This window comes from Engystomops pustulosus, chromosome 4 (genome assembly GCF_040894005.1).
Source record: "Engystomops pustulosus chromosome 4, aEngPut4.maternal, whole genome shotgun sequence".
NCBI classification, from domain to species: Eukaryota; Metazoa; Chordata; class Amphibia; order Anura; family Leptodactylidae; genus Engystomops; species Engystomops pustulosus.
Genome location: NC_092414.1, coordinates 19,205,307 through 19,232,443, shown reverse-complemented (window position 1 = coordinate 19,232,443; position 27,137 = coordinate 19,205,307). Strand labels below are relative to the sequence as shown.

General features: G+C 42.5%; 1 long non-coding RNA gene across 1 annotated transcript in view; it reads left to right on the top strand.

Annotated features, from left to right (window-relative positions):
- The window catches only part of LOC140126205 (uncharacterized), a 31,193-nt gene extending 6,000 nt beyond the window's left edge, over positions 1–25,193 (top strand). The window contains exon 2 of the long non-coding RNA XR_011854783.1: positions 25,040–25,193. This is a non-coding gene — a long non-coding RNA (uncharacterized lncRNA). The remainder of the gene's footprint in view (positions 1–25,039) is intronic.
- Positions 25,194–27,137: the final 1,944 nt, after the last annotated feature.

Genomic DNA, 27,137 nt, shown 5'->3' with positions numbered 1-27,137 from the left:
TAAGACCACACATTGAGCAGCCACGCAGATCGGTAGGCTACAAAAAAGATGGGCAGACAAAGTCTTTAGATATCAGGTTGGTTTGTATTCATCTAATGGACCGAAATGCAACCTTGAAGTGGAAAGGTCATCAGGTTAGGGTCTCCTAAACCAGCTTCATCTTTTCATGTTGCTGAGGTCTAGAGCACCAAACCTGTTGGCGATAGTCCTGTTGACCACTATGTTTTTGTGCTTTCTCAAAAGCTTTATTCTGCTGCGAAGAGTCATCCTAGTAGTGACTCTACCAACAGATTAAGATGTCTAAAAACTTGTGATCAGATGGGACTGGAGGGGTAGGTATGGGAAGGAACTTACACTTATGGAATGATGGACTAAGTAGAGGATGTTAAGACCACACATTGAGCAGCCACGCAGGCCGGTAGGCTACAAAAAAGATGGCCAGACAAAGTCTTTAGATATCAGGTTGGTTTGTATTCATCTAATGGACCGAAATGCAACCTTGAAGTTGGAACGGTCATCAGGTTAGGGTCTCCTAAACCGGCATCATCTCTTCATGTTGCTAAGGTCTAGAGCACCAAACCTGTTGGCCATAGTCCTGTTGACCACTATGTTTTTGTGTTTTCTCAAAAGATGTATTCTGCTGCGACATTCTAGGTAGAGGATTTTAAGACCACACATTGGGACCACCCAGGTCGGTAGGCTACGGAAACGAGGGGTAGACAAAGTCTTTAGATATCAGGTTGGTTTGTATTCATCTAATGGACCGAAACACAACCTTAAAAGGGAAACTGTCACCAGCTTTGGGGTCCTACATATTTAGAAGGAACTAGTTACATTTTCCTTACAGAACAACCCTCAACTTGGAGAACTTGGAGTATCCATATAAAAATTGTGCCATACTTCCTTTCACCTGCGGGGGAGCTGCAGGGAAATCGAACTGTTGCTGTAAGATTTCCCGATCGCAGGAATTGCAACGACTATAAAGGGATTGTTTAAAATGAACGACCCCTTTAAGTTCCCGTCACACCTGCTATAGGCCACCCGTAAACAGATAATAAAATATTATAAATAATTGCCAAATTTATTACAGCGATATAAAAAGCCATTGGAATCAATGTATACGATACTAAATAAAAAGCCCCTGCGTTCCTCCAGCTGGTACAGCTCTATATTATACGGAGGCTCTGGATTGTATAATGTGCCCGGAATGTAAGGATGGATGTATACAATGTATTCCCAGCAGAACCAGTGCCAAGATGATTCCCAGGATTCTCTCACGCAGCCGTCTAGCCCCGTAATTGCCGTGTGACTCCCGGAGGAAGCAGCCGGCATTAAAGTGTGCGGCAAACGTCAAAGAACTAATGTGAAATATAATAATAGAAGAATAAATACAATTAGAGTAGTAATAACAGAAAAACACAATGATAACAAATCACTGAGGAAAAAAAAAAAAAAACAGGGAAAACTTCATTAAAAATGCATTATCCGGAATTTTCGAAAGGGTTATTAGTGGAGCAGAGCAGATGAAGAAGCAGTGAACTAATTATGTTCTTTATTCCTGTCTTTTTGGGTGTCATAAATTTCAAGAATCCAACAGAGCCGGAAAATAATATGGAGCAGCCGGACTATAATATGTAGTAGCTGGACTATAATATGTAGTAGCTGGACTATAATATGTAGCAGCTGGACTGTAACATGTAGTAGCTGGACTATAATATGAAGCAGCCAGACTATAATATGTAGTAGCTGGACTATAATATGTAGTAGCTGGACTATAATATGGAGTAGCTGGACTATAATATGTAGCAGCTGGACTATAATATGGAGTGGCTGGACTATAATATGGAGTAGCTGGACTATAATATGTAGTAACTGGACTATAATATGTAGCAGCCGGACTATAATATGCAGCAGCCGGACTATAATATGTAGTAGCTGGACTATAACATGTAGTAGCTGGACTATAATATGCCAGACTATAATATGTAGTAGCTGGACTATAATATGTAGTAGCCGGACTATAATATGGAGTAGCTGGACTATAATATGTAGCAGCCAGACTATAATATGGAGTAGCTGGACTATAATATTTAGTAGCCGGACTATGATATGTAGTAGCTGGACTATAATATGGAGTAGCTGGACTATAATATGTAGCAGCCAGACTATAATATGGAGTAGCTGGACTATAATATTTAGTAGCCGGACTATGATATGTAGTAGCTGGACTATAATATGGAGTAGCTGGAATATAATATTTAGTAGCCGGACTATGATATGTAGTAGCTGGACTATAATATGGAGTAGCTGGAATATAATATTTAATAGCCGGACTATGATATGTAGTAGCTGGACTATAATATGGAGTAGCTGGAATATAATATTTAGTAGCCGGACTATGATATGTAGTAGCTGGACTATAACATGTAGTAGCCGGACTATAATATGTAGTAGCTGGACTATAATATGGAGTAGAACATCACTGTGTGTATTATCCCTGTACTGTGACATCACTGTGTGTCTTATCACTGTACTGTGACATCACTGTGTGTATTATCTCTGTACTGTGACATCACTGTGTGTATTATCTCTGTACTGTGACATCATCGTGTGTGTTATCCCTGTACTGTGACATCACTGTGTGTATTATCTCTGTACTGTGACATCACTGTGTGTATTATCCCTGTACTGCGACATCACTGTGTGTATTATCCCTGTAGTGTGACATCACTGTGTGTGTTATCCCTGTACTGTGACATCACTATGTGTATTATCCCTGCACTGTTACATCACTGTGTGTATTATCCCTGTACTGTGACATCACTGTGTGTATTATCCCTGTACTGTGACATCACTATGTGTATTATCCCTGCACTGTTACATCACTGTGTGTATTATCCCTGTACTGTGACATCACTGTGTGTATTATCCCTGTACTTTGACATCACTGTGTGTATTATCCCCTGTACTGTGACATCACTGTGTGTATTATCCCTGTACCATGACATCACTGTGTGTATTATCCCCTGTACTGTGACATCACTGTGTGTATTATCCCTGTACTGTGACATCACTATGTGTATTATCCCTGCACTGTGACATCACTGTGTGTATTATCCCTGTACTATGACATCACTGTGTGTATTATCCCCTGTACTGTGACATCACTGTGTGTATTATCCCTGTACTGTGACATCACTGTGTGTATTATCCCTGTACTGTGACATCACTGTGTGTATTATCCCCTGTACTGTGACATCACTATGTGTATTATCCCTGCACTGTTACATCACTGTGTGTATTATCCCTGTACTGTGACATCACTGTGTGTATTATCCCTGTACTGTGACATCACTGTGTGTATTATCCCCTGTACTGTGACATCACTATGTGTATTATCCCTGCACTGTGACATCACTGTGTGTATTATCCCTGTACTATGACATCACTGTGTGTATTATCCCCTGTACTGTGACATCACTGTGTGTATTATCCCTGTACTGTGACATCACTGTGTGCATTATCCCTGTACTGTGACATCACTGTGTGCATTATCCCTGTACTGTGACATCACTGTGTGTATCATCCCTGTACTGTGACATCACTGTGTGTAATGTCCCTGTACTGCGGGGGAGCTGCAGGGAAATCGAACTGTTGCTGTAAGATTTCCCGATCGCAGGAATTGCAACGACTATAAAGGGATTGTTTAAAATGAACGACCCCTTTAAGTTCCCGTCACACCTGCTATAGGCCACCCGTAAACAGATAATAAAATATTATAAATAATTGCCAAATTTATTACAGCGATATAAAAAGCCATTGGAATCAATGTATACGATACTAAATAAAAAGCCCCTGCGTTCCTCCAGCTGGTACAGCTCTATATTATACGGAGGCTCTGACATCACTGTGTGTATTATCCCTGTACTATGACATCACTGTGTGTATTATCCCCTGTACTGTGACATCACTGTGTGTATTATCCCTGTACTGTGACATCACTATGTGTATTATCCCTGCACTGTGACATCACTGTGTGTATTATCCCTGTACTATGACATCACTGTGTGTATTATCCCCTGTACTGTGACATCACTGTGTGTATTATCCCTGTACTGTGACATCACTGTGTGTATTATCCCTGTACTGTGACATCACTGTGTGTATTATCCCCTGTACTGTGACATCACTATGTGTATTATCCCTGCACTGTTACATCACTGTGTGTATTATCCCTGTACTGTGACATCACTGTGTGTATTATCCCTGTACTGTGACATCACTGTGTGTATTATCCCCTGTACTGTGACATCACTATGTGTATTATCCCTGCACTGTGACATCACTGTGTGTATTATCCCTGTACTATGACATCACTGTGTGTATTATCCCCTGTACTGTGACATCACTGTGTGTATTATCCCTGTACTGTGACATCACTGTGTGCATTATCCCTGTACTGTGACATCACTGTGTGCATTATCTATGTACTGTGACATCACTGTGTGTATTAATCCTGTACTGTGACATCACTGTGTATTATCCCTGCACTGTGACATCACTGTGTGTATTATCCCTGTACTATGACATCACTGTGTGTATTATCCCCTGTACTGTAACATCACTGTGTGTATTATCCCTGTACTGCGACATCACTGTGTGTGTTATCCCTGTACTGTGACATCACTGTGTATATTATCCCTGTACTGTGACATCACTGTGTGTATTATCCCCTGTACTGTGACATCACTGTGTGTATTATCCCCTGTACTGTGACATCACTGTGTGTATTATCCCTGTACTGTGACATTACTGTGTGTATTATCCCCTGTACTGTAACATCACTGTGTGTATTATCCCTGTACTGCGACATCACTGTGTGTGTTATCCCTGTACTGTGACATCACTGTGTATATTATCCCTGTACTGTGACATCACTGTGTGTATTATCCCCTGTACTGTGACATCACTGTGTGTATTATCCCCTGTACTGTGACATCACTGTGTGTATTATCCCTGTACTGTGACATTACTGTGTGTATTATCCCTGTACTGTGACATCACTGAGTGTATTATCCCTGTACTGTGACATCACTGTGTGTATTATCCCTGTACTGTGACATCACTGTGTGTATTATCCCTGTACTGTGACATCACTGTGTGTATTATCCCTGTACTGTGACATCGCTGTGTGTATTATCCCTGTACTGTGACATCACTGTGTGTATTATCCCTGTACTGTGACATCACTGTGTGTATTATCCCTGTACTGTGACATTACTGTGTATTATCCCTGGACTGTGACATCACTGTGTGTATTATGCCTGTACTGTGACATCACTGTGTGTATTATCTCTGTACTGTGACATCACTGTGTGTATTATCCCTGTACTGTGACATCACTGTGTGTATTATCCCTGTACTGTGACATCGCTGTGTGTATTATTCCTGTACTGTGACATCACTGTGTGTATTATCCTTGTACTGTGACATCACTGTGTGTATTATTCCTGTACTGTGACATCACTGTGTGTATTATTCCTGTACTGTGACATCACTGTGTGTATTATCCCTGTACTGTGACATCGCTGTGTGTATTATTTCTGTACTGTGACATCACTGTGTGCATTATCCCTGTACTGTGACATCACTGTGTGTATTATCCCTGTACTGTGACATCACTGTGTGTATTATCTCTGTACTGTGACATCAGTGTGTGTATTATCCCTGTACTGTGACATCTCTGTGTGTATTATCCCTGTACTGTGACATCACTGTGTGTATTGTCCCTGTACTGTGACATCCCTGTGTGTATTATCCCTGTACTGTGACATCACTGTGTGTATTATCTCTGTACTGTGACATCACTGTGTGTATTATCCATGTACTGTGACATCCCTGTGTGTATTATCCCTGTACTGTGACATCACTGTGTGTATTATCCCTGTACTATGACATCACTGTGTGTATTATCCCCTGTACTGTGACATCACTATGTGTATTATCCCTGCACTGTTACATCACTGTGTGTATTATCCCTGTACTGTGACATCACTGTGTGTATTATCCCTGTACTGTGACATCACTGTGTGTATTATCCCCTGTACTGTGACATCACTATGTGTATTATCCCTGCACTGTGACATCACTGTGTGTATTATCCCTGTACTATGACATCACTGTGTGTATTATCCCCTGTACTGTGACATCACTGTGTGTATTATCCCTGTACTGTGACATCACTGTGTGCATTATCCCTGTACTGTGACATCACTGTGTGCATTATCCCTGTACTGTGACATCACTGTGTGTATCATCCCTGTACTGTGACATCACTGTGTGTAATGTCCCTGTACTGCGGGGGAGCTGCAGGGAAATCGAACTGTTGCTGTAAGATTTCCCGATCGCAGGAATTGCAACGACTATAAAGGGATTGTTTAAAATGAACGACCCCTTTAAGTTCCCGTCACACCTGCTATAGGCCACCCGTAAACAGATAATAAAATATTATAAATAATTGCCAAATTTATTACAGCGATATAAAAAGCCATTGGAATCAATGTATACGATACTAAATAAAAAGCCCCTGCGTTCCTCCAGCTGGTACAGCTCTATATTATACGGAGGCTCTGACATCACTGTGTGTATTATCCCTGTACTATGACATCACTGTGTGTATTATCCCCTGTACTGTGACATCACTGTGTGTATTATCCCTGTACTGTGACATCACTATGTGTATTATCCCTGCACTGTGACATCACTGTGTGTATTATCCCTGTACTATGACATCACTGTGTGTATTATCCCCTGTACTGTGACATCACTGTGTGTATTATCCCTGTACTGTGACATCACTGTGTGTATTATCCCTGTACTGTGACATCACTGTGTGTATTATCCCCTGTACTGTGACATCACTATGTGTATTATCCCTGCACTGTTACATCACTGTGTGTATTATCCCTGTACTGTGACATCACTGTGTGTATTATCCCTGTACTGTGACATCACTGTGTGTATTATCCCCTGTACTGTGACATCACTATGTGTATTATCCCTGCACTGTGACATCACTGTGTGTATTATCCCTGTACTATGACATCACTGTGTGTATTATCCCCTGTACTGTGACATCACTGTGTGTATTATCCCTGTACTGTGACATCACTGTGTGCATTATCCCTGTACTGTGACATCACTGTGTGCATTATCTATGTACTGTGACATCACTGTGTGTATTAATCCTGTACTGTGACATCACTGTGTATTATCCCTGCACTGTGACATCACTGTGTGTATTATCCCTGTACTATGACATCACTGTGTGTATTATCCCCTGTACTGTAACATCACTGTGTGTATTATCCCTGTACTGCGACATCACTGTGTGTGTTATCCCTGTACTGTGACATCACTGTGTATATTATCCCTGTACTGTGACATCACTGTGTGTATTATCCCCTGTACTGTGACATCACTGTGTGTATTATCCCCTGTACTGTGACATCACTGTGTGTATTATCCCTGTACTGTGACATTACTGTGTGTATTATCCCCTGTACTGTAACATCACTGTGTGTATTATCCCTGTACTGCGACATCACTGTGTGTGTTATCCCTGTACTGTGACATCACTGTGTATATTATCCCTGTACTGTGACATCACTGTGTGTATTATCCCCTGTACTGTGACATCACTGTGTGTATTATCCCCTGTACTGTGACATCACTGTGTGTATTATCCCTGTACTGTGACATTACTGTGTGTATTATCCCTGTACTGTGACATCACTGAGTGTATTATCCCTGTACTGTGACATCACTGTGTGTATTATCCCTGTACTGTGACATCACTGTGTGTATTATCCCTGTACTGTGACATCACTGTGTGTATTATCCCTGTACTGTGACATCGCTGTGTGTATTATCCCTGTACTGTGACATCACTGTGTGTATTATCCCTGTACTGTGACATCACTGTGTGTATTATCCCTGTACTGTGACATTACTGTGTATTATCCCTGGACTGTGACATCACTGTGTGTATTATGCCTGTACTGTGACATCACTGTGTGTATTATCTCTGTACTGTGACATCACTGTGTGTATTATCCCTGTACTGTGACATTACTGTGTGTATTATCCCTGTACTGTGACATCACTGAGTGTATTATCCCTGTACTGTGACATCACTGTGTGTATTATCCCTGTACTGTGACATCACTGTGTGTATTATTCCTGTACTGTGACATCACTGTGTGTATTATTCCTGTACTGTGACATCACTGTGTGTATTATCCCTGTACTGTGACATCGCTGTGTGTATTATTTCTGTACTGTGACATCACTGTGTGCATTATCCCTGTACTGTGACATCACTGTGTGTATTATCCCTGTACTGTGACATCACTGTGTGTATTATCTCTGTACTGTGACATCAGTGTGTGTATTATCCCTGTACTGTGACATCTCTGTGTGTATTATCCCTGTACTGTGACATCACTGTGTGTATTGTCCCTGTACTGTGACATCCCTGTGTGTATTATCCCTGTACTGTGACATCACTGTGTGTATTATCTCTGTACTGTGACATCACTGTGTGTATTATCCATGTACTGTGACATCCCTGTGTGTATTATCCCTGTACTGTGACATCACTGTGTGTATTATCTCTGTACTGTGACATCACTGCGTGTATTATCTCTGTACTGTGACATCACTGTGTGTATTATCCCTGTACTGTGACATCACTGTGTGTAGTATCCCTGTACTGTGACATCACCGTTACTTTATACAGTAATAAATATTCGGGGGCGGCAAAGCTCTTAAACTTGGAAATGGCGCACCCCACGTTGAGGGAAGACGATCCATGTGGCACAACGCGTAGGGACAATATTCTTAGTAACACCGCTGCTCCGGTGCCAATGATTTAATAATCATAGGGAAAGACAACAGATTTTAGTTTTGTTGTGGATACCAACCTACAAAGGGATTATGTCCCCGGGCCGCAGAACAGAGGCTTTAAGCCAGCGCTACTAAAGAATACACCAGGCAGTTGTCAGCCAGGACTGTGACACACACTGGCAGGCGGGCAGGGATCAGAGCGCGGGATGAACTGTCCCTGGCGGAGGTGCCCAGTAAATTAAACATATCCATCCGGAGAGGGATCATGTGTTATTGGGGGAAGCCGAAACCCTTCACTTCCCTGTGTCAACTTCACTTGCGCATCGAGGACTAGGAGGAGGAGCAGTATAATCTAGGAGGTCAAGAGTTAAAATTTGTAAAAATTGTGGGTCTGAACATAGGTAGGTAAATTCATTCCTGTTCTGTGCAAATCTCTGCTTAGCTTTACTGTGTAGATCGAGGCAGAGTCAGCCGAGTCATTTCAATGGTCTTATTAGCTCTGGTGTTCTTCTAGAGCAGTGATGGCAAATCTTTTAGAGACCGAGTGCCCAAACTACAACAAAGACCGACTTATTTATCGCAAAGTGCCAACATAGAAATTTAATTTGTGATTTATACTCCCTTCTCTGTCACAGTTTTCATTGATACCAGCCCCTGAGGACACAAATAAAGCAGAAAATAGTCCCAGGTAGAGATGTCACTTTAAAATACCTCTGCGTAGAGCAAGTCCGGGGCTGTCTGGGACTGCAGGAAGATACCTGGAGTCCTCTCTGGTGATGGCCTGAGTGCCCACGGAAAGGGCTCTGAGTGCCACCTCTGGCACCAGTGCCATAGGTTAGCCATCACTGTTCTAGAGGATAGTAACATTATGTATAATATAATTATTGATTTGTTAAGGTAGCTACCTTTACACTGACTAGTTTTAAGTGTAGGAGCTCTGCAGAATAATCCTGAGTCTGTACAGTGCAGCTACCATAGCTCTTGTAAATACTGCTGCACTATCTATGATGAGAGAGCAATTTTAGCAACAAGTGATCCAATTTTGTAGCAAGTTGAAAGGGGTTAGCATTTCCTGTTTTGTGCTGATAACTTTTTAGCTTTAATGTGTAGAATGAGGCAGAGTCAGCTGAGTCTTTTCAATGGTCTTATTAGCTCTGGTGTTCTTCTGGAGGATATTAACATTATATATATACTATAAGTATAGATATGGAGCTACATTTACGCTCACTAGTTTTAAGTGTAGGAGCTCCGCAGAAGAGAGTATATCAGGATACTTCTCAGTCTGTACAGTGCAGCTACCGTAGATCTTGTTCATACTGCTGCAGTATGTTGAGAGAGCAATTTTAGCACCAAGTGATCAAATTCTGTAGCATGTTGAAAGGGGTAAACATTTCTTGTTTTGTGCTGATAACTTTTCAGCTTTACTGTGTAGACAAGTGATCAAATTTAGTAGCAAGTTGAAAGGGGTTAACATTTACTGTTTTGTGCTGATAACTTTTTAGCTTTAATGTGTAGAATGAGGCAGAGTCAGCTGAGTCATTTCAATGGTCTTATTAGCTCTGGTGTTCTTCTGGAGGATATTAACATTATATATATACTATAAGTATAGATATGGAGCTACATTTACGCTCACTAGTTTTAAGTGTAGGAGCTCCGCAGAAGACAGTGTATCGGGACACTTCTCAGTCTGTTCACTGCAGGTACCATAGATCTTGTTCATACTGCTTCAGTATGTTGAGAGAGCAATTTTAGCAACAAGTGATTAAATTTAGAAACAAGTTGAAAGGGGTTAACATTTACTGTTGTGTGCTAATAACTTTTTTTAGCTTTACTGTGTAGATTGAGGCAGAGTCAGCTAAGTCATTTAAATGGTCGTATTAGCGCTGGTGTTCTTCTGGAGGATAGTAACATTATATATATACTATAATTATAGATATGGAGCTACCTTTACGCTCACTAGTTTTAAGTGTAGGAGCTCCGCAGAAGAAAGTGTATCAGGACACTTCTCAGTCTGTTCAGTGCAGCTACCATAGATCTTGTTCATACTGCTGCAGTATGTTGAGAGAGCAATTTTAGCAGCAAGTGATCAAATTCTGTAGCATGTTGAAAGGGGTAAACATTTCTTGTTTTGTGCTGATAACTTTTCAGCTTTACTGTGTAGACAAGTGATCAAATTTAGTAGCAAGTTGAAAGGGGTTAACATTTACTGTTTTGTGCTGATAACTTTTTAGCTTTACTGTGTAGATTGAGGCAGAGTCAGCTGAGTCATTTCAATGGTCTTGTTAGCTCTGGTGCTCTTCTGGAGGATAGTAACATTATGTATACTATAATTATTGATATGGAGCTACCTTTACGCTCACTAGTTTTAAGTGTAGGAGCTCCGCAGAAGAGAGTGTATCAGAATACTTCTCAGTCTGTACAGTGCAGCTACCGTAGATCTTGTTCATACTGCTGCAGTATGTTGAGAAAGCAATTTTGGCAACAAATGATCAAATTCTGTAGCATGTTGAAAGGGGTAAACATTTCTTGTTTTGTGCTGATAACTGCTGGAGGTTTGTAACATTATATATACCATGAATATAGATATGTAGCCACTCTTACACAACTAGTCTCAGGGGAGGAGCTCTGCAGGAGACATTGTACCACTATATGGACACTTCTCAGTGTGTACAGTGCAGCTGCCATAAAGCTTATGCATACTGCTCACCACCTATGAGGTATCAACTGTAGCTACAAGAGACCAAAAATTTAGTGGTTGTCCCTGGACCATTATCTTAGAAAATATTTCAGTGATTCAGACATTTTTTTTAAGAGGATCAGTAGCAGAATTGGGAGCAAAGTGGAAGGGGGTGGAGAGTATTAAGGTGAAAGGCAGCGAGATCACTCATTCCTATCACAGTAGTGCGAGTGCTCTGTGTGTGTGAAGACATCTGGTTTTTACATTCCCTGAAAATCATTTCCCGAAAGCTGGATATAAACCACTCACTTGATTTTTTTTGTCTCGCGGCTGCTTAGCCTCAGCACGTAATGACTTCACCCTGTTAATAAAGAATAAAAAAAAAAAAAAGTCAGACTTGTACTTCATCATAACCCTCACGAACAGATGGTACGAGGCAGACCTGATGGTGTCTATTGTTCCAGCTGTTCGGCCCATTTATCACATTTTTTCCACTTCACACTTTTGTAAGGCTCCTTTTTAAGAGGTTCTTTTTTTTATAACAATTTTTTTCAAAAAAATGGGAATCTCTTTTCAATGGGAATGATACAGTTAAAAAAAACAGTTAAAGGGACCTTCCCTTGCCCTTACCAAGTGTGCATCCATTAATAGGCAATGCTTCACTGATTTTGGCACAGTTGGAATTTTTTTTCTAGCCCCTACCATTCCTGAGCTATCAGTAAAATTAGTTTCAGGACATAATTTGCTAATTAGGCGCTTTGTAGTCAGATGGGAGGGGCTGGACAGACCTCCCACCTAACTGTTGCATATTGAGTGCTGAAAATAACACTACTCATTGCTTGGGAACGGTGAGGGCTAGAGAAAAAATTCCAACTGTATCGTAATCAGTGAACCGACACCTTTAAAAATATCTACATCATTGGTGAAAGGTCCTCTTAAAGGGATTGTCCACAATTACAAAAGCATGGATTCTGTCTTACAAAGAATAGCACCACACCTGTTTTTAGGTTGTGTTTGGTATTGCACTTAAGCCCCCTTCCCATTAATTGGGCTGATGGACAGGGGCAGTCTTGTTTTTCAGAAGCTGGACAACCCCTTTAAGTCATGAAGGGCAAGGACTGAATGGTGATTTCTAACTTTGCAGGACTACCTCTTTCATCATGGAAACTGGAAGTTTTGCTACAGTTTGAGAGCAAAGATGGTAGAATATTATCCTTCAACGTGTTCTCTTATTAATGCGAAGGGCACAGACCCTGTAAAGTGGTGTGAGTCCTAGTATTGGGAGATGGCTCCTTAAATGTGGTTTTGGTACAATATCCAATTGCCCGTGAACAAATCCACACCACACCGATGCATATGCTAAGCAAATAAGTAAGGCCTAAGGTAGAGCTTGCATTTTATTCGGGAACAGCGCCACCCATAACTATAGGTTGTGTCTGGTATTGCACTGTATATCAATGAATAATATAAAGCTGTGATCAGCTCAATCCTATTCAGAGATGGAGCCCAAATTTTAAAGATGACAATGAGTCTTATCTGTAATACCTGACATCGCCTACAGAAAAGAGTGGCGCTAATTTTTTTTGGATAAAATTACATTTTTTAAAATATTCTTTCTCCATTCAGTATGGCACTCGTAATCTTCATGCGCTCCAATATAAAAAATAATAATTACCTGTTGAAGAACCACGCCTAACAAAACGGCGGAGGGCGGAGCATGGTCTATTAGTCGTGAGTGGAGTGTTCCTTTATTTGCCTTGTGATCAGATTTGCTATTTATGGTCTATGCGCCCCAACATGTCAGTGCGATGATATAGCAGCCAGGCCTGGCACCAGCGCCAGACATATCCAAATCCAAAATCTATCCACCGCTGCGATCATGTAGCTTCACTTCAAAAGAACCCGAAAAATTAAAAAAGAAAAACAACCTCTGAAATATTTTTGCTTAACAGCAGGGTGAAGGATTATTAGAAATATTAATCTCTGTGCAGTTTTTAGCATAAAAACTCTTTGGGAATTTTTAGTAAAAATTTTTGTGACCCTCGTATTAGCCCCCTGATTAATTGCAGAACGCAGTAGGCTCAGACCGATGCTCTTCTCGTCTACGAAAATTTTTGGTGACAATTTTTCCTGATTGGATTCCGTATGTTAACACAAGCCCACCCCCGGAAAAGACAGAAGGCGGAGCATAGAGAGCTGATACCATAATAGCAAGGACTGAGTAATGATAAAAGACAGGGGGTTCTTATAGGGGGTGCAGTAGCCACTAGTATAGGGTTTTGGAGTGAGGGGTCACTCAGAGAAGGTGAAGGATCTCTGTTTTGGACGCCCCTGTAATAATACACGGATCACAGAGTGGTCTAGTGATCAGCTGTGATCTGTGTGAAAATCAGGCTGTAAGTGTTCAGACTCCCTGCACTGCCCCCACAGGTGAAACGAGGTATTACCTAATGTCCACATCTCAATGATAATCAACTCTCGTTGTTCTCACCAAGGACTCAACAGTGGATCCACCCCCCACCCCCAACTTCTTCAACTTCTTAATAGGGGACCCCTTTAACACTCCCAGATCCTTGGAGAAGACTTATCCCGTCGTAGAAGATGTTATCTTGAAATGTGAGGATTTCATCATCGCTCCAGTATAATTCATGCACTTTAGTTCAGGCCTCCAATAACTTTAGGAATTTGGCAGAGGGTTTGTTATGTCCCTGCAGCCGAAAAAATTCTGCCAAACACTGGATTTAATTTGTACATTATGGAGGGAGCGAGGGGAGAGGTCACTCGCTTTATGCCACTGTTGTGGAGAACTTTCATCATCTCCGTAAAAAAAACACCACAAACTAAACTGATAGAAAAACACTATTTTTCTGTTGTATGAACACAAAATCTGTGGGTTCTGATGACATCATCACATAGCGGATGACATCACCTCACCTTTGGAGGACCTTTGTATTAGTATGTGCTAAAAGCATGAGGATTTCATGGCTGGAAGTCCTTCTCTTTATTATGTCTACTGGACAGTATCAAACTTGTGGATTGGTTCATGTGATCATGGGACCCCTAGAAGCCTTGGGCCCCAGGCGGCCGCCCAAACTGCCTACTGATGCCTTTATACAGCTGGGGTTGAGGGTCCCAAACATATTCAACTGATCTCCATTCATTGCCCCAATTCAGAGAAATTCTGGTGGATAGATGCTGGGGATACACTGATATGAATCTGCATGAGGCCTACGGCACATGCGCAGTGAGTCTGTTGAAGTTGAGGGCAGAACACCTTGCTTTACTGTAAAGTTACCCTAATATTTGGTGCCTTCACCCAGTTAAATGGACATGGGACCTGGATAAATCTATGTAGAAAGATGCCAAGGGTCTGGTGAAATTGGCTTACATGAAGCCTTCGGCGCATGCGCAGTGCTCTTGCTGAAGCCGAAAGTAGTACAACTCACTTCACTGAGCATGGTCAAAATATTGGGCAACTTCACAGTGATGTGACCGATCTTACCATACCCATAGCATCTTTCCATCTATATCTTCCCAGGTCGGAAATGCATGCGCAATGCTCTTGGAGAAGCCAATGGTAGTGCACCTCCATTGACTACGTAGTCACTTAATATCTCAAGCATGCTCAGTAAAGTGAGTATTGTTTCATCAGAAACAATGTGCATGCGCTAGTGACCTGGTGAAATTGCGAATAAAGATATCATGTGTCCAGTGAGATTGGTCCACGTGAAGCCTTTGGCGCATGCACAGCGCTCATGATGAGGCCAAGGATAGTACAACTTGCTTTACTGAGCATGCTTTAGATATTGGAAACTTGCACAGTGAAATGAGGTGAACCACTTTTTGCTTACACAATACTACCGTGCATGCGCTGGGAGCTTTGTGTGGACCCAGTGTAACTGGTTTGATTGAGCATGCTTGAGGTATTGGGCAACCACACCTTGAAGCGAGAAGAGTGTCACCTTTGCCTTTAGCGGTAGCATTGTGCATGCATTTGGGACCTAGAGAATGCCGTAATTCCAAGGAGATAGGTCCACACAAGGCCTTGGCGCATACGCAGTGCAACTAGTGAAGCCAAGGGTTGTACACTTTTTTCACTGAGCACTGAGAATGAGACCTTGGGGGCGGATGCTCAGTGAAGCAGGTTCTACTATTATTCGACTTTATCAGGATCACTGCGCATGTGCCGTATATTTTGTGTGGATCCATTTCACCAGACAACCCTTGCCTTCACCAGGAGCATTGCGTATGCATTTCTGATCTGGAGAAATCTGGGTGGAAAGATGCCATCAGTTTTATGAGATGGGGCCACATGAGGCCTGGGCGCATGCGCAATGCACATAGTGAAGCCAAGGGTTCTACACCCTTTTCACTGAGCACTGATCTTTGGGCGGCTGCATAATGAAGTGGGTTGTACTATTCTTTGTTTCATCAGGGTCACAGCGCATGCGCAGGAAGCTTTCTGTGAACTCATTTCACTGGACCAATGACCTGATCTGTTCTCTTAAACCTTGGTGTCAATGGGGCAAAACATAATTTTGGAACATATTTGAACATTTTTGGTTGATTCCCCCCCCCCCCCAAACGAGTGGGGTTTTATGAAAAAGGGGGTGTGGTTTTGTGACTAAGTAGGAGTGGCTTCAAGTAACCAAATTGTTACTTTTTTTTTTTGCAAGAGATTCCGGTGTTAAGTAAACAAACCAATAAGTGAGATAAAGGCAGACTACACAGTGCGGTGTTATAGTGAGGGGCATGGGCACCGGGGGGCGCTCTAGTCAGTGACCCGCACTACATCCAGTACAAATACAGCTCTGCTGCATCTCATTTTACCCAATGCTGTTCATTGACGTCTCCATTCAGTTAATGGGAACCAGATGCTGCTTATTTTTGGAAATCACTCTCCGTCGTCTTAGATCAGACTCGCTGCTTGATTTGTACATTTTTTGGAAACCTGCAAAGTAAGTTTTTTCTCTCTCTTAAAATAACTGGATTTATTTACTTAGCTGCGAGCAACCAGACACCCGGGTAGACTAAAGGTGGGCCCCACCGGAGAACAGCGCAGGGGGGCCAGGTTCCAAGACTAGAATTTACCACTGCAGACTGTACACACACCTCAGCTGCTGCAGAACCTCTTTCATGTAAAGGAATTTTACATATTAGCAATGGGGATCTGTGTAATCAGACCTTTGTGTATGTTGTTAGTAGCAGCAGGACTGTGAAATTAGGATTTATATTTCAGGATTGTAGCTTCTGCAAGTGCACAGCAGCAATGTCCTTACACTGCTGTGCACTGAGTTCTCTGCAGCCAGTGTTAGGCATTGTCCATGGTAATCTTATGTTTAATCATATATATGTGTATGTTGTTAGTAGCAGCAGGACTGTGAAATTAAGATTTATATTCCATGATTGTAGCTTCTGCAAGTGCACAGCAGTATTCTCTGCAGCCAGTGTTAGGCATTGTCCATGGTAATCATATGTGTAATCATATATACACTCACCGGCCACTTTATTAGGTACACCTGTCCAACTGCTCGTTAACACTTAATTTCTAAGTGGTCAGCCAATCACATGGTGGCAACTCAGTGCATTTAGGCATGTAGACATGGTCAAGACAATCTCCTGCAGTTCAAACCGAGCATCAGTATGGGGAAGAAAGGTGATTTGTGGCCTTTGAACGTGGCATGGTTGTTGGTGCCAGAAGGGCTGGTCTGAGTATTTCAGAAACTGCTGATCTACTGGGATTTTCATGCACAACCATCTCTAGGGTTTACAGAGAATGGTCCGAAAAAGAAAAAACATCCAGTGAGCGGCAGTTCTGTGGGCGGAAATGCCTTGTTGATGCCAGAGGTCAGAGGAGAATGGGCAGACTGGTTTGAGCTGATAGAAAGGCAACAGTGACTCAAATCGCCACCCGTTACAACCAAGGTAGGCAGAAGAGCATCTCTGAACGCACAGTACGTCCAACTTTGAGGCAGATGGGCTCCAGCAGCAGAAGACCACACCGGGTGCCACTCCTTTCAGCTAAGAACAGGAAACTGAGGCTACAATTTGCACAAGCTCATCGAAATCGGACAGTAGAAGATTGGAAAAACGTTGCCTGGTCTGATGAGTCTCGATTTCTGCTGCGACATTCGGATGGTAGGGTCAGAATTTGGCGTCAACAACATGAAAGCATGGATCCATCCTGCCTTGTATCAGCGGGTCAGGCTGGTAGTGGTGGTGTCATGGTGTGGGGAATATTTTCTTGGCACTCTTTGGGCCCCTTGGTACAACGCCACAGCCTACCTGAGTATTGTTGCTGACCATGTCCATCCCTTTATGAGCACAATGTACCCTGTAACATCTGATGGCTACTTTCAGCAGGATAATGCGCCATGTCATACAGCTGGAATCATCTCAGACTGGTTTCTTGAACATGACAATGAGGTCACTGTACACAAATGGCCTCCACAGTCACCAGATCTCAATCCAATAGAGCATCTTTGGGATGTGGTGGAACGGGAGATTCACATCATGGATGTGCAGCCGACAAATCTGCGGCAACTGTGTGATGCCATCATGTCAATATGGACCAAAATCTCTGAGGAGCTTCCAGCACCTTGTTGTATCTATGCCACGAAGAATTGAGGCAGTTCTGAAGACAAAAGGGGGTCCAACCCGTTACTAGCATGGTGTACCTAATAAAGTGGCCGGTGAGTGTGTATGTGTATATTGTTAGTAGCAGCAGGACTGTGAAACAGAGATTTACATTTCAGGGATCACAGGTGCTCACATCAATTCATGTGCCGCAGTTGCTGCAGAACCTCTCTTGAAAGACACCTATAATAATGAGGTTCTGCAGAAGCTGCAGGGGAGGGTGAATTAGCGTCTTCAATTGCTGAGGAGCCTACAGATGCTCCCTAGCTGCTGCAGACCCTTCGCTGTAAAGGTAGAGTGAGACAATGACAGTAGGATTGATATAAAACCTAGATTATGAGTTTCTGCAGCAGCTTGGACGGCATATAGTAAGTGAATACTGATTATACAGACTGTATGCAAACACCTGAAGATGAATGGAGGGCCTTATATTAGTCTTGTAGTTATATTAACATGCCGGAGTGTGGAGTAAGAGGTTCTGCAGCAGCTATTACATAGCAGGCACTCCTGACGCTATTTTAAGGTTAGGGTCACTTTAAATACAAGATCTTGTAATCTGTAAGGTGGCCACTGGGGGGCGCTTAAAATCTTCTATTACCTTGTTACTGTTACAGCTCTACAGCTAATTCTCCATAATTTGCAATACAGTGGTTATAGTATAAGGTATAAGAAGCAATCAGACTCCCTAGGGTTAAAGTCCTAGAAGCATAAATAATAGTAAAAAAAAAATCTAAGAAAAAGTAAAAAAAAAAAAAAAATTATTAAAAAAAAAAAAATGTATTAAAAATGTAAAAATTTAGTTTCCCCGTGATTGCACCGACCCAAAAAAGTAAAGGAGACTTGTCATTCTGAAAGTGAAAGTGAAAGGCGTAATACCGAGCCCACACAAAAATTTCACCAATTTCACCGCATCACTACGGTACCAATAAATACCATCACTACAAAGTGAAATTTATTATGCAGAACAAAAAAAATAATAAAATAATAATAAAAATGTAAAAAGTCATCGATTTTTGGGGTGGGGGTGAAAAATGGTGATGCAAAAAAAAAAAAAAGACAAGTCATTAAGGGGTTAAAAACTACAACATCATTCAAGAAATTCCACTTTTGACCACCAGGAGGCATAATCATCATAATGTTAAAATTTAGTATAAATGTATCCTATACATTACTGCAGATGTAGCTCCAAAATCCTAACCCACCCTGGAACAAACATAAGCAATTTCATTGTCTTAGACCTGTCAGGAGATCTGGGAGAATTGGGCCCCTCCACTCTGTGCAAATGCTGTATTCACAAACAGCGCCCCCTCTTGTCTATAGGTGTGGTCTGGTACTGCAGCTCCATCCTATTGATTTGCCTAGGATCTGTATAAGTCACCATGTCCATCCTCCATTATTTATGGCCGCCGTCCCACCAGCAGCCTTGGAGCGGCTCCCAGCTCCCGTCTTTGAAATCACTTATCCCCCATCGCTAGACTTTAAGCCGTCTCTTTAACACAGAGAGGACGTCCATTAATAGGAAGCTGGTCAGCGCTAAGTACTAACACTCACCACTGCAGGAAATCCCTGCGGCATCACTGGCGACTGTGAGATTAAAGGGGAAGTGCGGGTTAAATCCTTAACTGCTTAAAGACCAAGCACTTTATTTTACACGTGGTTTTAGCTCCCTCTAGTGGTGGCATCAAGTTCTAATAACAGTGGTCCAAAAATGGTCCAACAAGGGCTGGACGTGTATTCTGTCCAACTGCAGGGGGTCTCATCTTTCCAAGGGTGGCCCAAAAATAAAACTTCTCTCTCTGTTCAGTCTGACTACATTATTATATACCCTGTGCTGTTATTATGAACCCCTTATCGATTGTAGACCAAGACAAGTTTTTAAAAACACCTATAGTTCTCTAGACCACCAGGGAGTCAAAGGCATCATAAACCCTTTGATGATCCTAGGCTGCCAAAGGGATTGTTTTAACCATTCATCAGCCCTAGCCCACCAGGGATGTTATTATAAACCCCTTCATCCTGGGATGTTATTATCCACTTCATTGCTAGGACCACCAGGGATGGTCATAAAAAAAAATCAATTGATGGCCTTAGACCTCCATAGATGGTTTGATAAACCTCTTCACTGCCCTAGACCATTGCAGATATTATTAGAATGGGGCTCCCTTGTGGAGAAGGCAAATGCCCCTATTTGTAGTGGATGAGCCACCACCCTTCTCCTCCTCATCACCATCATCATCCTCCCTATCTCCTTCATGCTCCTCATCATCATCCACCTCCTCCTCATCTCCATCATCCTCCTTCTCATCACCATCATCCAGCTCCACATCTCCATAATCCTCTTCATCCTTCCTCTCATCATCAATATCATCATCCTCCTCCTCATCACCATCCTTCACCTCCTCATAACCATCCTCCTCCTCCTCATCACCATCCTTCACCTCCTCATAACGATCCTCCTCCTCATCATCATTATCATACTTTCCCTCCTCCTCATCACCATCAACCACCTCCTCTTCATCCTTCCTCTTATCATCAACATCATTCACCTCCGCATCACCATCATCCACCTTCTCATCACCATCATCCTCCTTCTCCTCATCATTATCATACTTTCCCTCCTCCTCATCACCATCATCCTCATTCACATCACCATCATCCTCCTACTCATCATCACCATCATACACTTCCATATAAACATCATTCTCACTCTCATCATCACTCTCCTCATCATTATCATACTTTACCTCCTCCTCATCATCCTCCCTTTTATCATCACCATCATCCTCCTCCTCATCACCATCATCCTCCTCCTCATCACCATCATTCTCCTTCTCATCCTCTACCACCTCCTCATTACCATCCTCCTCCTCTACCTCCTTCTTATCACCATCCTCCTCCTCTACCTCCTTCACATCACCATCATCCTCCTCCTCATCACCATCATCCTCCTCCTTCTCATCACCATCATTCTCCTCCTTCTCATCCTCTACCACCTCCTCATTACCATCCTCCTCTACCTCCTTCTTATCACCATCCTCCTCCTCTACCTCCTTCACATCACCATCCTCCTCATCACCATCATTCTCCTCCTTCTCATCCTCTACCACCTCCTCATTACCATCCTCCTCCTCTACCCCCTTCTTATCACCATCCTCCTCCTTTACCTCCTACACATCACCATCCTTCTCCTCCTCATCACCATCATTCTCCTCCTTCTCATCCTCTACCACCTCCTCATTACCATCCTCCTCCTCTACCTCCTTCACATCACCATCCTCCTCCTCTACCTCCTTCACATCACCATCCTCCTCCTCTACCTCCTTCACATCACCATCCTCCTCATCACCATCATCCTCCTCATCACCATCATCCTCCTCCTTCTCATCACCATCATTCTCCTCCTTCTCATCCTCTACCACCTATTCATTACCATCCTCCTCCTATACCTCCTTCTTATCACCATCCTCCTCCTCTACCTCCTTCACATCACCATCATCCTCCTACTCATCACCATCCTGCTTCTCTTCCTCACATCATCATCACTACCATCCTCCTGCTGTTCCTCCTCATCCTCCTCCTCTGTAGAGGCGTTTTCCCCACTTCTGCAGTAAGAAGCAGAGGGGGATACAGTAACATTTCTCAGCCCGATCAATATCCCCATTATTAATTTAGGAAGTAATTGGATCTTCTTGACGACACAGCAGAAAAAATCCTTCTAATAATGGCTGAAAAGACGCCATGAATAATTCATGAGGTGCATCTGACAATCTCAGTGTCTTAACTTGGTAATGGATTGTTGTCTTATGGTTTAACCCGGCAGCGGGGAAGGGGAAGGACTTTTATGATCGTTTTCTGTGTTTATATATTCAGACTTATCACATAGGACTTCCCCTTTAAGACAATGACCTTTCAGAAATGGAAGAGGGTTTGACTAATGGCATCACTGATGATCAAAGATCTATAGGATCAATATGGAAAAAAGTTTTTATGGCAACACACGTGACATCAAATAAGTCATGTCTGCAGGGATAAGAGCTGGGCCATTACTCATAGATGGTGGGTTTCTCAAGGAGAGATCCCCATGATGGTCATATGTTCTTCAACAAGAAATTGCTTTAGATAATAAAAAGAAAACCCAATATTTTTATTTTAGAAACAGCGCCACCCTTGTCCACTGTATAAGACTGGAATTGCATTTAAATTCCTTCACTTAAAGGGAACCTACCACCACAAATCTACCTATAAAGGTAGATCGGGTGGTAGGTGGATCAATGGGACGTGAGGATAGCCCTTTTAAGGGCTAATCCTCACGTCCCCACACTTTTTTGTTAACTTTTATTAGACTTTTATGCAAATTTACTTATGCGGCTACTGGGGCGTGGAGTAGCCGCATCTGAGATAACACGAGGCGGCTACTCCACGCCCCGGTAGCCTCTTTTCCCCTCCTACTCACCATCTTCAGCGCGCAGCTCCGCGTAGCTGCGCGCCCTCGTCCGGCGATCCTGCCGTCTGCGCATGTGCAGATGGTGAGTAGGAGGGGAAAAGAGGCTACCGGGGTCGTGGAGTAACAGCCTCGTGTAACCTCAGATGCGGCTACTCCACGCCACAGTAGCCGCATAAGTAAATTTGCATAAAAGTCTAATAAAAGTTAACAAAAAAGTGTGGTGACGTGAGGATTAGCCCTTAAAAGGGCTATCCTCACGTCCCATTGATCCACCTACCACCCGATCTACCTTTATAGGTAGATTTGTGGTGGTAGGTTCCCTTTAAATGAAGCTGAGCTGCAATACCAGACAACGGCCACTGTCTAGGGTGGCGCTATTTGTGAAAAGTTAGTCATAAACAAAGCACAAACAGCCGTTTATTTGCATGGCCATAACCTACAATTGTATAATGTTTAGCATTGTTTGGGGGGGTCTATATTTGAGGTATTCTGAGGGTCTTTTTTTCAGCATAGGTGGTTTAGTGCAAATTTTTAAGAGCCAGATTGAAATTTTTGGATCATGGTGGCTTCACTTTTGATCGCGTTTACATATGGCGAGTCACAGCCACTTGTGAGGGTGTGATGTGTCACCCTTTTTTTTGACAGGCATGCCCACATATCCAGGGCTCCCCAAAAATGGGGAGTCCTTCCTTTGGTATGAGGTGAACTGAATAGCAGATGTGCCATCCTGTCAGAACAATGACAACCAATCACAGGGCAGATTTTATTCCTCCTAATGCTATTTAAGAATTTAAGCTGCTTTGTGATTGGTTGGCAGGGACCTTTGGGCTGCCACACATAATTATAGCAAAATTTAAGGTTCCATTATGCCACAACATCCTCAACCACCTCCCCCAAGCTGGAGGCGCCTGAGTTTTACACCTGTTTCTTGTGTAAAAAGATATTATGTTAGTCACAAGTTGAGATAAATGGTAGTTTTCTTTCGCCTACATTTTACACTTTTCCAAAAAGTGGGTGTGTTGGAGAACTAGTATATGCCTCAGCTGCCGCAGAACATCATAATACACACCTCCGCTATTACAGAACATCATAATACACACATCAGCTGCTGCAGAACCTCATTATACACACCTTTAGCTGCTATAAAACATCATAATATACACTTCAGTTGCTGCAGAACCACATTATACACACCTCAGCTGCTACAAAACATCATAATGTACACCTCAGCTGCTGCAGAACCTCATGACACACACCTCAGTTGCTGCAGAACATCATAATATACACCTCAGCTGCTGCAGAACATCATAATACACACCACAGCTCCCAAAGAACCTAATAACATACACTTCAGCTGCTGCAGGACCTCATAACACACCTCTCAGCTGCAACAAAGCTTCAATAATACACACCTCAGCTGCTGCAGAGCATCATTATGCACAGATCAGCTGCTACAGGACATCATAATATACATCTCACCTACTGTAGAAAATCATAATTCACAACTCAGCTACTGCAAAGCCTCATAGTAAATACCTCAGCTGCTGCAGAACCTCATAACACAAACCTCATCCGCTGCATAACATCATAATACAAACATCAGCTGCTGCAGAAGCTCATAACACACCTCTCAGCTGCTACAGAACCTCAAAAATACACACTTCAGCTTCCGGACTTCAATAAAACACACTTTAACTGCTGCAGAACATCATTATTCACACCTCAGCTGCTGCAGAACATCATAATATCCCATATCTATCTATCTATCTATCTATCTATCTATCTATCTACATGGAACAAAATACAACACAGAATAATTTAATAAAACAACACACACAGAGCAGACTGATCACATTGTCCATGTCACACCTCAGCTGCTGCAGAACATCATAATATCCCATATCTATCTATCTACATGGAAAAAAATACATATAAAACACAGAATAATAGAATAAAACAGCACATGCAACAGAGCAGACTGTGTCCATGTCACACATTGCACCCAGAGAAACTTCCGTGCAGGTTCTTCGCCATTCCCCTATCCCTCTAACCATCCGTATCAATTATGTGGAGCTGTAATAAGCAGTAATATAATAGTCCTAGTAAGTAGTGCACGCGATGTGCTGCAGGGGGGGGGGGGGTTATGTGGCTGCATACGTCTCTCTGGGTTGTCAGTTGTCAGGCAGATGATAGTACCTACCTTGGCCCGGTATGTTGGACTGTATGCGGTGCGCTGTGTCAGGATCCTGGATGGGATTTGGTTGCAGGCTGTGAATATTTGGGGGTGGAGTTCTTCTCTATGCAGTGAGATGCAGCATTGAATCCTATAGAAAACACCGGGGAGATGCTACTCACTACATGTGTCTCATCCTCAGGGTGAAGATCGGCCAGGCGTGCTCCTCCCGAAGACATTTTTTGGAAATTCGTCTCGGAACAACTGTGGAAAGAACACCAAGCAGGAGAGGGGCACTAATGTATTCCCTCGTATATTCTACTGTGACATGTTAATAAACTCCTGTGTGTTCAATATATTGTGAATTATGTTTCTTTATTTAAACAAAAATCATATGGAAATCAAAAAGTTCTAGTAAAAAATTTTTTTAAAAAAATTAAAATTAAAAAAATGTGCAGCTGTTTCTTTAAGAAGGAATATACAACGATGGCCGATTCTAAGGATCAAGCGATCGGGTGTGATCGAGGAAGATCAGGCCTGGCAGGGATGGCAATCGATTTGCAAAATGGAGCGACAGCAGTCAATTTTACGTTTTTATGCGATTTGAAGGGAATTTTCTTTACATGTTTAAAAGACGTTTACAAAAAAGTTTTACCATGAAATATATATATATATTTTCTTGCCTAATTTTATAAAGTTGCCCGAAAAGGGGTGGAATGAAAAGTAGAGCATAGAGCAGCAGGGTCCTAAATTTTTCACCTCAAGCCACTTCACTTTAGGGTGATGTCACACGTTAGCATTTTGATTCCGTTTTTAGTTAGTTTTTAAGCATGCATTTCAGTTCATTAAAAAACCCACGCGTTTTTGACCGTTTTCCCAATTATCTTAATTAATATAATTGGGATAATGAGTAAAAATGGGCAAAAACTGATGCGTTTTCAAAAACGCGTGCGTTTTTTAACAGAATCAAAATACTAACGTGTGACATCACCCTTAAAGGGATTTTCTGAGACTCTGGAATCGGTCAGTGGTCACCTGACTCTCTGCAACAAATCAGTGGCTCACTTCTCCCAGACCATTGAGGGTCCCATGACCACTATCACTACATAATGGGGCAGATTTACTTACCCGGCCCATTCGCGATTCAGCGGCACCTTCTCTGCGGTGGATTCGGGTCCGGCTGGGATTCACTAAGGTAGTTCCTCCGACGTCCACCAGGTGGCGCTGCTGCGCTGAAGAGCATCGGAAAGCACTGGAGTACACCGAGCCGGGCTGAGTGAAGGTAAGCGCGTGCCGAGCGACAATTTTTTTAAAAAAATGCAACGTTTTTTCCGAATCCGTTGGGTTTTCGTTCGGCCACGCCCCCCGATTTCCGTCGCGTGCATGCCGGCGCCGATGCGCCACAATCCGATCGCGTGCACCAAAAACCCGGGGCAATACAGGGAAAATAGGCGCAAATCGGAAATATTCGGGTAAACGCGAATCGGGCCCTTAGTAAATGACCCCCAATGTAGCTATGCCTAATACAGCAGCACCAAACCTATTAAAGGGGCTCGACAGATCACATACTAGTGACCCTACTTAAAGGGATATTCACCAGATAGGTGGGTGTCTGCTCTCATATCACCTGCTGACATGTATCCCATAGTAAGTTCAGATTCAAATGCAAATCCACTTCTAGACATCATTTAAAGGGATATTCCAGTATTTAGAACTATTGATAGCAGATTAACCTCATCATTTATTTCTATGTATGCACCAAATCCCAAATCACACAGTTATATGGTAACATCTTGCAGCTACCTGTAGGGGGAGCTCACAGTCCGATACATCACTATTTATAGGACTACGGCAGGAATTGGCAACACAGCGATCACGACTGATTACAAACGGTAAGATTTTAGGATCTTTGCATTTATCCATGTCCTCGAGATGCAGATCAAGATCGATCCGTCTATTATCTATCTATCTATCTGTCTATACATCTAATATCTATATCTTATATCTATCTTTTTTCTATCTAACATAAGGAAAGTCCAAATAAGGGCAATAAGAGGAACAAAGGTAAGTATGTTTATTTAAATACTACTGGGGGCATCACTACAACTACTGGGGGCATCCCTGTGACTACAGGCTAATGGGGGCATCCTTGTGACTGTGTCTGGCATTTTATTACTAGGGGGATGCAGGGCATTTCGATACTAGAGGGGTTGCATCAGGCATTTCATTACGAGGGGAGGGTGCATGGGGCATTTCATTATTAGGGGGAGGCTGCTGGGCATTACATTACTCAGGGAGGC